The sequence below is a fragment of the Octopus bimaculoides genome, chromosome 9 (assembly GCF_001194135.2).
Source record: "Octopus bimaculoides isolate UCB-OBI-ISO-001 chromosome 9, ASM119413v2, whole genome shotgun sequence".
Lineage (NCBI taxonomy): Eukaryota > Metazoa > Mollusca > Cephalopoda > Octopoda > Octopodidae > Octopus > Octopus bimaculoides.
The window spans coordinates 61,711,825-61,722,548 of NC_068989.1; the positions used below are offsets into that span (position 1 = coordinate 61,711,825).

The following is a 10,724-nucleotide window of genomic DNA, read 5'->3' on the forward strand; positions in this document are numbered from 1 at the left end:
ATATATATATATATATATAATATATATGATATAAATCGAACATGGGCGACCGTTGTATTGTTTCTTGTCACGAGGTTCACGGCCATACGGCTGGGTGGATTAGATTGAAAAATGGCAGATATATGGAGAAGGGTGCATAGATTGGAATGCGAGGGTTGCAAACTACTTCCTAGAAAATTCCTAGCATGGAGAATTAATTCCTGGAAAATTCCGAAGATTTCATGGAATGCTCCGAGGATCCCATGGAAAGTTCCGAGGAATTTCATGGAAAGTTCCGATGATGGGGTAGTTACTCCCTCGAAAATTTCGAGGACTTCATGGAAAATTACGTGAATTTCTTAGAGAGATCCGAGGATGGAATAGCTACTTCCTGAAAAAAATTGAGCCCTTCCTGGAAAGTTCCGAGGATTTCATGGAGGAAAGTTCCGAGGATGGGCCAGCTACATCCTGGAAAATTCGGTGATTTCCTAGAAAATTCCGAGGATTTCATGGAAAGTTCTGTGGATGGGATAGCTACTACCGTACACACACACGTTATAACACTCTCATACCACCACACCCAAACCCACACATACACACAGATACCAACCATTGTTTACACGCTCCTGTCCCAGAAAGCATTAGTTCTTTGTCCATCTAGTTCGGTCATTCCAAAATGTAACTACACGTGGACTGTTGGCGATCTTTCCTCCTTCATTTTCGTTTGGACTTTCTTATGTCTTCTGTTTCCAAAGAAGACCTTTGCTCCAAATGTAAAACAAACACTCTTTCTTTCCTTCACTGAGCGTCATATTAATATTTTGCATGTACCACGTCCTCGCTTTGTTGTTTTTTCGTCTTTTTCTCCATATTTTAAAATTATGTTTTGTTTGTATGAATGTATATGTATATTTGAATAATAAGGGTGAAAAAGTGAATACTAATTTGATTAATATCAATTTAAAACCAGTGGCCTAGCATATTGAAAAATCTGAAGATTCAGACATCAATATAGGCTCAAAGTAACACACACATTCATATATACATATGTAAAAATGCCCGAATACTTGAAGTTTCTCACTACCAAGTCCACTTAAAAGAAATTGGTCATCTCCGGGCTGTAGTAAAAGATTCTTGCTTAAGCTACCATTCAACAGTACGACACGTTTGGGAAGCACGATTTTAAATACAGATTTCTAAGCTGTATTTTTTGCTTTTGTTTTTGTTTACCTAATGACTGGAATTCAGATGGTATTTGGAAACTGTAAGATAATCACATAGATTAAGTACCATGTTAGAAATTTAAAGTACATACAGAATCTACAATTTTTAAATGCATTTATTTAAAAAACATATATAGTATATTCTATGAAGTATTACTCATTGATGTTGAAGTTTGCGATATTGAGAAAAACAACGGAACATCTTGTCAGTAGATACTCTAGAACATGCGGTATTTAAAGGTCGAACTTTTCACTAATGTTCGTTCTGTGTAAGTGTGTGTGCATGAGCATATATATATATATATATATATATATATATGTGTGTATATATTTGTATGTATGTGTGTTTGCGCGTCTGTGTAGTAAATATCAGAGTCTGTGTTTACATATACACAGCTGAATATACATCTATATATGTAAGTGTCTCGATCTTTTTATATCTCTATATCTCGCTCTCTTTCTCCCTCCCCCTCTCTCTCTCCCTGTATACATATGTGTGTGCGTGTGCGTGAATACAGCCATATTGGCAAATTTATGTTGTAATAGTTTAAAAGAATGCTTTATTAACATAAAAAAAAATTTGACTATGAAGCTTATCGGGAATTAAAGAGATAAATACTCTTATTGCAGGATAACAACTGCCCATCGACTCAATATATTTGGAAGGAGATTTCACGATAATTACCTCACAGTAAACGTGATAGCATATTTTACTGTCATAATTTGTCTTAAACAAACCTCAAAGGAGTAATGTCTATTGTAAAATATAAGTCCTACAAATGCAAAATCTGTGGCAAGAAACAATCTGATGCGATGTTGAAAACTAACGTCTAAGACCAGTGAACAGTGAAGCGTTTAACTAGAGTTGTTGTTTTCTGTTATAGTAATAGCTGAGTAGATTTTAGTTGTGGAAGTCGTGCTGGTGACATAATTTTCGTAATAATGTTTGTTATCATAACTCCATAAAAATAAAGAAAATTAGTAATAATGGTTTCAAATTTTGGCACATGGCCAGGAGTTTCAGGGGAGGCGCTAAATCGATAAAATGAACCCAGTAGTCAACACAATAATAATAATCATCATCGCCTATACTATAGGCATAATACCTGGAATTTCGCGAGAAGTAGTAAGTTAATTACATCGACAAGAGGTACTTTATCAACCGCGAAAGGATGAAATAAAAAGAAATAAAAACGGAAGAAATGCCGCTAAGTATCTTGCCTGGTATGCTAGTGATTGTGCCAACTCGTCACCGTTGAAAAATTTGTAATAATGAGTGTGTTTCTTTAAAATAGTTTCAGTCAATTGAAAATGAATCAGCTGGGACAATTTAAAAGGTTTTGAAGAATACGTGAACAGAGGTGAAGCTTTAATTGAATGCGAGTGTTATCAGTAGCCGCGAAGTATAATTGTAGTAAAATATGTTAGACTTCTACCTTATTTGCTGGCACTCACACAAATTAATGTGCGTTTGTATACTCTTGTACACAGATAATAGTAATATATACATCCATTCCTCTGTCTTTACGTCCAGAGTTCAAATTCTGCCGTGGTCCCCTTTGTCTTTCATCATTCCTGGATCGATAAAATAAGTACTATTTTGTTCGAGATTTGATGTAATCAACCTATTTCGCCCCCTCCCCCACTGTATGGTTGTGAGCTGGCAGAATCATCAGCACGCCGAGCAAAATACTGAGTTGTATTTTGTCCGTCTTTACGCTCCGCGCCTAGATTCCGCTGAGCTTGACTTTGCTTTCTATCCTATTGGGGTTGATAAAATAAGTACCAGTTGCAAACTGCCTTGATGCAATCGACTTAGTCTTTCCTCCGAAATTTAGCTGACATTTTCATTCTAACTACTTTCAACTCTCTAATCTTTTCCATAGCTAATTATTAATTTACCATTACGTGTTTTTTTATAGTAACAAATACTATATTTTGAATTCTAGCTTTTTCTTATTGCATATATCAGCTCATTTTCCCACGTCATCAACGTTTTCAAATCCTAGTGAATGTCTACTCTAATGCTTTTGTCCATTCTTCTTTCTAACTGCTTCTAGCTTTAACATTTTTTTTGTTATATCAGTCCCACTGGAAAGGTACTGATGCATTCTTTCTCTCAGATTACATTCGTTAAATTTACGTACTATTCCTTTGCGAATGTTGAAAGTATATGCTTCAATATATCTATCTATCTATATATATATATATATATATATATATATATATATATATATATATACACACACACACACATGTATTTATATACATGCTTGTATATACATACGTACGTACATGCATACATACAAACATACATACATGCATCTTAACTGTGTAGTCAAATTATCAAATTATGCCATCTGCTCTGTAGACCATGGCAAAAGACCATTAAACAACTAAAGTAATCTAACCAAACATAATTCTACAGAAATTTTTATTCCTCTTCCATATCGTATTGTTTTGCATTACACACTAAGAGGGAATTTTTCCCACGTGTATGCTGCACAATCATTTGTGCTTTAGCGAACACGTTATTAGTTTGCTCAAGAATGTTTATCATATTAATTGTGTCGTAAATATAGCAACGCTATAGGAACAAAAAATCACTACATACAACATAGCTTTGCGTAATAGTTCTCTCAGTTTATGACAAAGCAAGTTCGATTAATACTCTTAATGACACAAAACGAGTTTGATTAACGATTTTAATGGACAAAAATCATTTGGCCTGAATCTCCTTTGTGAGATCAAACACAATACATGGGAAAGTTTTATACTTATTTGCGAAATATTCCACCTCGCGGAGTGTATTTATGGAACAATTCTCAGTATTTTGTATACTATTCTTGTAGCATTCAAATAAATCTAAATGTTATTTGTGAGACTTGAAGCATACACTATATTATATACAAATGTTCCAAATAGTAGTCATTCATAATTAACGAATACGTAATACACGTCTTTAAATCCTGCATTTTGTAAATTCTATAGTTAGTAGCGCGAGGAAGAAGTACAGATGTACCAGCGATGATACAAGGAATTACATCCTTCCAACTGAATAAAATTATTATTCAGAAGCCTTAAATCAGGGAGCTGGCATAATCGGAAAAATGCCCTGCAGTATTTGTTCCATCTCTTTATAATCTCAGTTCAAATCTCACCGAGATCAAATTTGCCTATCTTCCTTTCGGGTTCAGTTAAATAAAGTAACAGTCAGTTATATCGACTAAGCAATCTACCTGCCCTCAAAATTGAAGGCCTTGTGTCTAAATCAGGAATCATTATTAAAGCTTTGAATCCGCGAGTAGGCTTTAGCAGATTCATACCTCTGGAAAAGAAAGCAGCGAGAGGGATTTTGTGTCAACAGTTGAAAATAACGAATGTTCCTGAAATTATGGAGCTGTAAACACAGAAATATTTGACTTTGCACTTTTGCGACTTCCAGGCGTACAGTCAAACAAAATCTCTCCCGCCAAAGCATACTCGTGAGTTCAAGGGGTTACCGAAGTTTGAGTGTTATAAAAAGTTTAATACAATTTCCAATTTCTGAGTTCAAATTTTGACTTGGTCGGTTCTGCGCTGCAACAACTCAGATTCACTACATTAGTTTAAAAATAAATGTATATCTAGAAGTAAACATTAGCTGAGTATTGCGTTAGATATAGTCGATTATACCCTTCACAGAAATTTGTCACACTATTATTTATGAGACTCATTAAACGCATTGAGGAAATGCTTTGGCACGTTATATTGTGAGTTTTTATATTCCGAGTTCAAATCCTACCGAAGACAATTTTGACTTTGATCCCTCTGAAGTTAATAAAATAAATTCTGAGTACAGCACTAGGAACAACGTTTTCTCTTAACCCGCTCCTTTCAAAATGGTTGGCCTTATTCCTAAATCAGAAAGTATTATCATTTGTGCAGAGCGCTGGTAGAACCGTGAGCATTCCAAACCAAATGTTTAGCAGAATGTTTTCCGACTTTGCGTTTCCTCGTTTTGGGATTTGACAAAATAAGTACTAGTCAAGGGCTGGGTGCGATGGAATCCACTAGACACCCCAACCGCATAATGTCAGGCTTTATTCATATAGCAAAAACAATTTTTACTACTACTATCACCAGCACGATGACGTTATCATAATTTATGTGTGCATGTATGTTAAGAAAATATCGTATGAACAAATTTCACTAAATGTAAAATAATACGTATAAATAATTCACTTTCTATTCATGCTTTCCTATAGATTATTCCTGTTGGGTCAAAATTGAAAACCATCAATGAAATATATAACAGCAGCTACAACATGTTTGAATGTTTCTATATGCATGCATATGAAAGAGTGTATGTTAACGTTCAAGTATGTTTATGTAAGATGATGGAAGATAATTGTTCGATTTGCGTATAATCCCTACAACATAATCTTCATTGTTAGTTTTAGAAAATGTCATTATGAAATGGCATCACTCCAGTTCTTATAGAATTATATTATTTATAGAATGAAAAAAAAAAAAAACGGAAATGTTTCTGAATTGTGTTTGTTATTTGTTGCAGACAACATTGGAAGAATGTTTATTGTTTTGAATTATTATTCTTCAAGATAATATTCTTTACTTTCATAATACTTCCTGCATTCAGTATATTAGACACTCTGCAATTTGAGTAGCAGGATTTCTATTTCTCAGTGCATGAGTATAATCATTCGAGTAACTATTTCATGTATAAATGTGGTCCAATGTTTTTATCTGTCATTGTGAGTTGGGTCTTGTAATTATGACATACTATGAAAAATAGTGTGCTGCATAGACTGTAAGCTCTGTTTTATATGCCGGTGTTGCTGAGGGAAACAATATTCTATGAATCAGTTGACGAACTTACAATGGTAATTTTAGATTATCCCATAATTTGAAAAAAGGTTAAAGCACAGCATATTTTAAATACATTTATAACTATCTCGTTCTAAATGCAATGTAATATTTAACAGGAGTAAGACTTGTTAATGATTCGTTTGAAGACTGAATCAACCTCTGATATAAAACTATGTCTGTAGATATTAACAGAAAAGAATTAAAGGAAGAAAGACATGATGGAGGGCATATATTTCGATCGAATTCATTTACGATAAAATGATGTATATTGTTGATGTAAATTAAATAATTTCAGTGTAACGACAAATTTTCATATGCAAAAAGTAAAACGATATACCCTCAACGCGAATGACCAACGCATATTTTGACTGTTCATGGTATTAGATGAAAGTATGATTTTTGGCGTCAACAATGTGTGTTTCATAGATGCTGACGCTCGAATAATAATATATATAACGGTGAGAAGAACAAAAGCTTTAAGGCTTTGAAGTGAATGTACAAATAAAACGTAAATCTGAACTTATATGAACGTAGGAGAACTGAAGGAAGAAATTTGCGGACATAATCAGCAGCAAAATGATTGTAAATTATAGACTAATAAACATCAATGGGGCATCACCAAATTCAGACATTAACTAGCTAACCACTAACTAATATAATCTTACCCTCTAATTTGATATATCATGACGTTATAAAGGACTGAATTACTAATTTAAAAGGTGTCAATGTCTCAAATATACACCAGTATTTATCTGCAGCACAATCACACGAAACATACATTTGTCTAATATGCATACATATATGAGTACAACACACACACACACATACACACACACACACACACACACACATAATTATATATACATTTACACACACACATATGCATATATTATACATAAACATTCATGTATACACTTACATAACAAGTATACATGCATATAGATACGCATATATATATATATATATATATAAACATATTGATACATGCATTAATATATATATATACACATTCGCACACTCACACACACACAGACACACAAACACACACACATATCCGTATGTATAAATGTGTAAATGCGTTTCGTGATGTGCTTATATGTGTGTGGTCTGTGTACTTGTGGGCGAGTTATATTGTTTCTGCAACACACATAAACTCGCACGTAGACACACATAAGCAAACGCATACACACACACAAACATGTATAGGTTCTCAGATTCTCCTCCCGCATTACATAATATATATTATTGTGGAAGTCATAAATTTAGAGAAATCAATCGATTACAGACTGTGCACAGATTGCTTTCTTTGATCATCAAATGCAACGCCTTTCAGAGACCAAGAAGTAATTAAGAAATTAGCAGCAATAGAATCTAAATTAGTTATCAAAAGAATATTTACTTTGTAATTTGTAAAGTTAAATTATTCCTAAAAGCTACAATATAGAAAATAGTAATCGATTTAAGCATGTCCAAACTTAAAATGTATTCGACACTTTATATACTTGTGAGTGTTAGCAAGAACACGGAACCTTTCTTTGATTGGTCATCTAGAAATTTTGTGGCTTCCTTTCTCTTTACTGCAGAAGTCTGACATTTCTGAATTCGAATGCTGCACGCTTTATATATGATTAATTACTGAGGATTGGTTCATTTTTTTTGTTTTCAATTATCAAGAAGACAGTCTATCATTTCATGAAATCAATGCTTTGGATGAATATTTTAAAGATACTTTTTACTATTATGTTTTCGTTCGATAGGTTAATGTTTGGTATCATTTCTAGAAGAATTCCCCATCCACAACCTGTTGATGTAAAACATCCTGATGTAAAGTTTTATAAATTAAAAGTATTGGTTGTTGTGAATATTATATTTTTATTAGCTAATTTGAAGTTTGTTTGTTTCTAATTGTGTTTATATTGCCTTCTTTTTTCATTTTAATATCAAGTTTGGTATTTCTATTTTGCAACGAATCTCCCTCCGTCACCTTTAAGAACGGTATACTGAAAATGTTTTTTCGGTCCTATGTGCAAACACCAAATTATATATTACACTGTTTTCGATAACTGAAGGAGGTAAAATAATTATGTCCTTACTTTTGTTATGATCGATAAGCAAATTGAGCCATCATTTAAGAAACAAATTTCCTTAGAATTATATTTAATTCTATATAAAATGGTGAACAATTGTTGAGTAATCCTTTCACTTCTAAGAATATAGAATATAGAACATAGTAAACCTTTCAATTCTGAGAATATATCGCCCTTTTCTTTTTGTATGAGTTATACTAAAGCTATAATTGAATTTATTTCATTATAAAACTAAATACTCATCACGGATTCTAATTTGAATATTTAGCTTTGTGGTTTTGCAACTTAAGTTTGTATCATGAATTACTAGTAAACCTAACTTTACGTAGAATTATGTATATAAAACAGAAATTAGTACATTGAAATTACTACGTGAAACATGAATTGTAGTGCAGAATAAGAAGTGCATTCAAACGAACTCTGTTCCGTTGTTTATAACACATCAGCTAATCAGTATGTTAGATTCAGTAGCCATGAAAGTGTTCTTTCTGCTTTCAGCTACTATTAACGCCGGAATGAAAAGCTCTTCCCAGAACTACATAACTAATCACCCAACTACTTCAACATCCTCTGTATTTCTTCGACTTGTTCCGAATTGGTACGAGATAAATAGCTGAATATTTATAATAGACTAGTGATATCGTTTATAAATATCCGTCCACATATATTTATCTGTATATATATTCCTACAGATAAACAAATTAAACATCATGTGCCGACGATATATTCAAGAGTTGTGACCGCTGATCCTATCAATGAAAAAGAGGCTCATAAATATATACATTGTTTGTCGAAGTGCTTAGGACAGAAAGGGTAACTTAAAAAGTGTAGGAATTCAAAGCTGATCTAATAATAAGTAAATCATGTGATCATAAAATCGATTGCTTCAATAATGTATACATTTATCAGAAAACGTGGACCATTCTGCCAGATATTATAAATCATATCTACGATTTTATATCTGTCAAATAGAATTTTAAGACGATACTTTTTTCCAGAATATGTGCCAGTGTTAATGGAATATAATCAACTCATTTGTGGAAAATTATGCTGTGCATGGCTTCTTGTATATTCATAAGTACGTATAGTCAAACTGATAGTCATATATACACGCACGCTGCACGCTCGCATATACAAACTCATATTTAATAATGCATGTTTTCATCTATCTATGTGTCTGTTTTTCTTTTTATCTGTCTATCTGTGTAGTTCTCTATTTCGCCAGCTATGTATCTATACATACATTTATCAACATACATGTACATATAAACAAGTGTATGTGCATGTATGTATATGTATATATATGCATGTGTGCGTGCGTGTGTGTGAGTATGTGTGTGTATGTGTTTGTGTGCATAAAATATATATGAACTGATTTAAGCAACTTGACATCTGTCCAAAAACATACCATATTGGAATGAAAAATAGCCTGAAGAATTATAGAAACATCGTTTTGGGGTCATGCGTTATCAGTCAAGTGCCACATAGTTTCATGTTCTTTATTTCCCCCGGCAGAACAGCTTATATGGAAAACAAATAAAAAAAAAACCCTTTCATAGATATCTGTAAATCGAATGCAAAGTGATATCGATTCGAATTAGTATTGTAGGTTAGATATGTTCTGTATAGAAGACCATACTCTTTGCAAGTAGTATGTCATGTCACTGGAGATCTATGTATATTTTTTTCCTACTTATATGGAGAATGACGACGTCGTATGAGGTTGGGAGGTATGTTCTTGACTTCATGCAATATTATGTTAGTAAACGATTTTATTGCAAATAAAATTAGTATATGGAGTATATAAGCCTTAAAATCTTAAATACAAATAGATATTCATAACATAGAAACATTTAGGACTATTACAGTTTTATTCATCTCTGTATGTTAGTGGCATTTATATCACTGACTACGGAATGCTGGAAAGTTAATCCTTTCTGGAATGGTTTCATAAAAAATCTGAATATAAAGTAGTGAAACTAAATAGGCGAAAGTGTGTAGTTCGGCGCTCAACTAACTGCTCCAACTAAATACTGAATTTTTACACACAGGCAATGTTAAAGATCCTTTGGGCTACTCCATTCTCAAGTAGTCTGACTAGTTCCTGTTTTAACCACACTATATGCGTATCAGTTTAAATTAAATGCAGATGAATTTGAACAAAAAAGGAGCGGGTTTTAACTAAAAACTGTAAAGAAGAATGTTATTCCATCTACTGAATCTCCCAATCAAAAGCAATTCTATCACTCAGAAAAAGAAACATAGCATCTAAAGTAAGCATTGCAAAAATAGAAATCAGATAGTTATGGCCTTAAGGTTTGATAATTATGTAACATTTCACAGTATTATGTTAAATATATGGCAGTCGGTTCTCAGAAAGTCATTGACTCTACTTGAAGAAATTTGTCATCAGCTAGAATCTTTTTATCCCAGGAAATCAATACGCTATTAACTATATGATTTGATCCATTTCCACATTAACAGTAATAGATATAGGTTAAAATATTGATTTAAATTATAAATGTACACACACACACACACACATATATATACATATATATATATA

At 32.8% G+C, this 10,724-nt stretch overlaps 1 protein-coding gene across 2 annotated transcripts in view; it reads right to left on the minus strand.

Moving 5' to 3' along the window:
* LOC106873251 (gamma-aminobutyric acid receptor alpha-like) overlaps nucleotides 1–10,724 on the minus strand; it is a 647,142-nt gene that overhangs the window by 963 nt on the left and 635,455 nt on the right. The window lies entirely within an intron of this gene.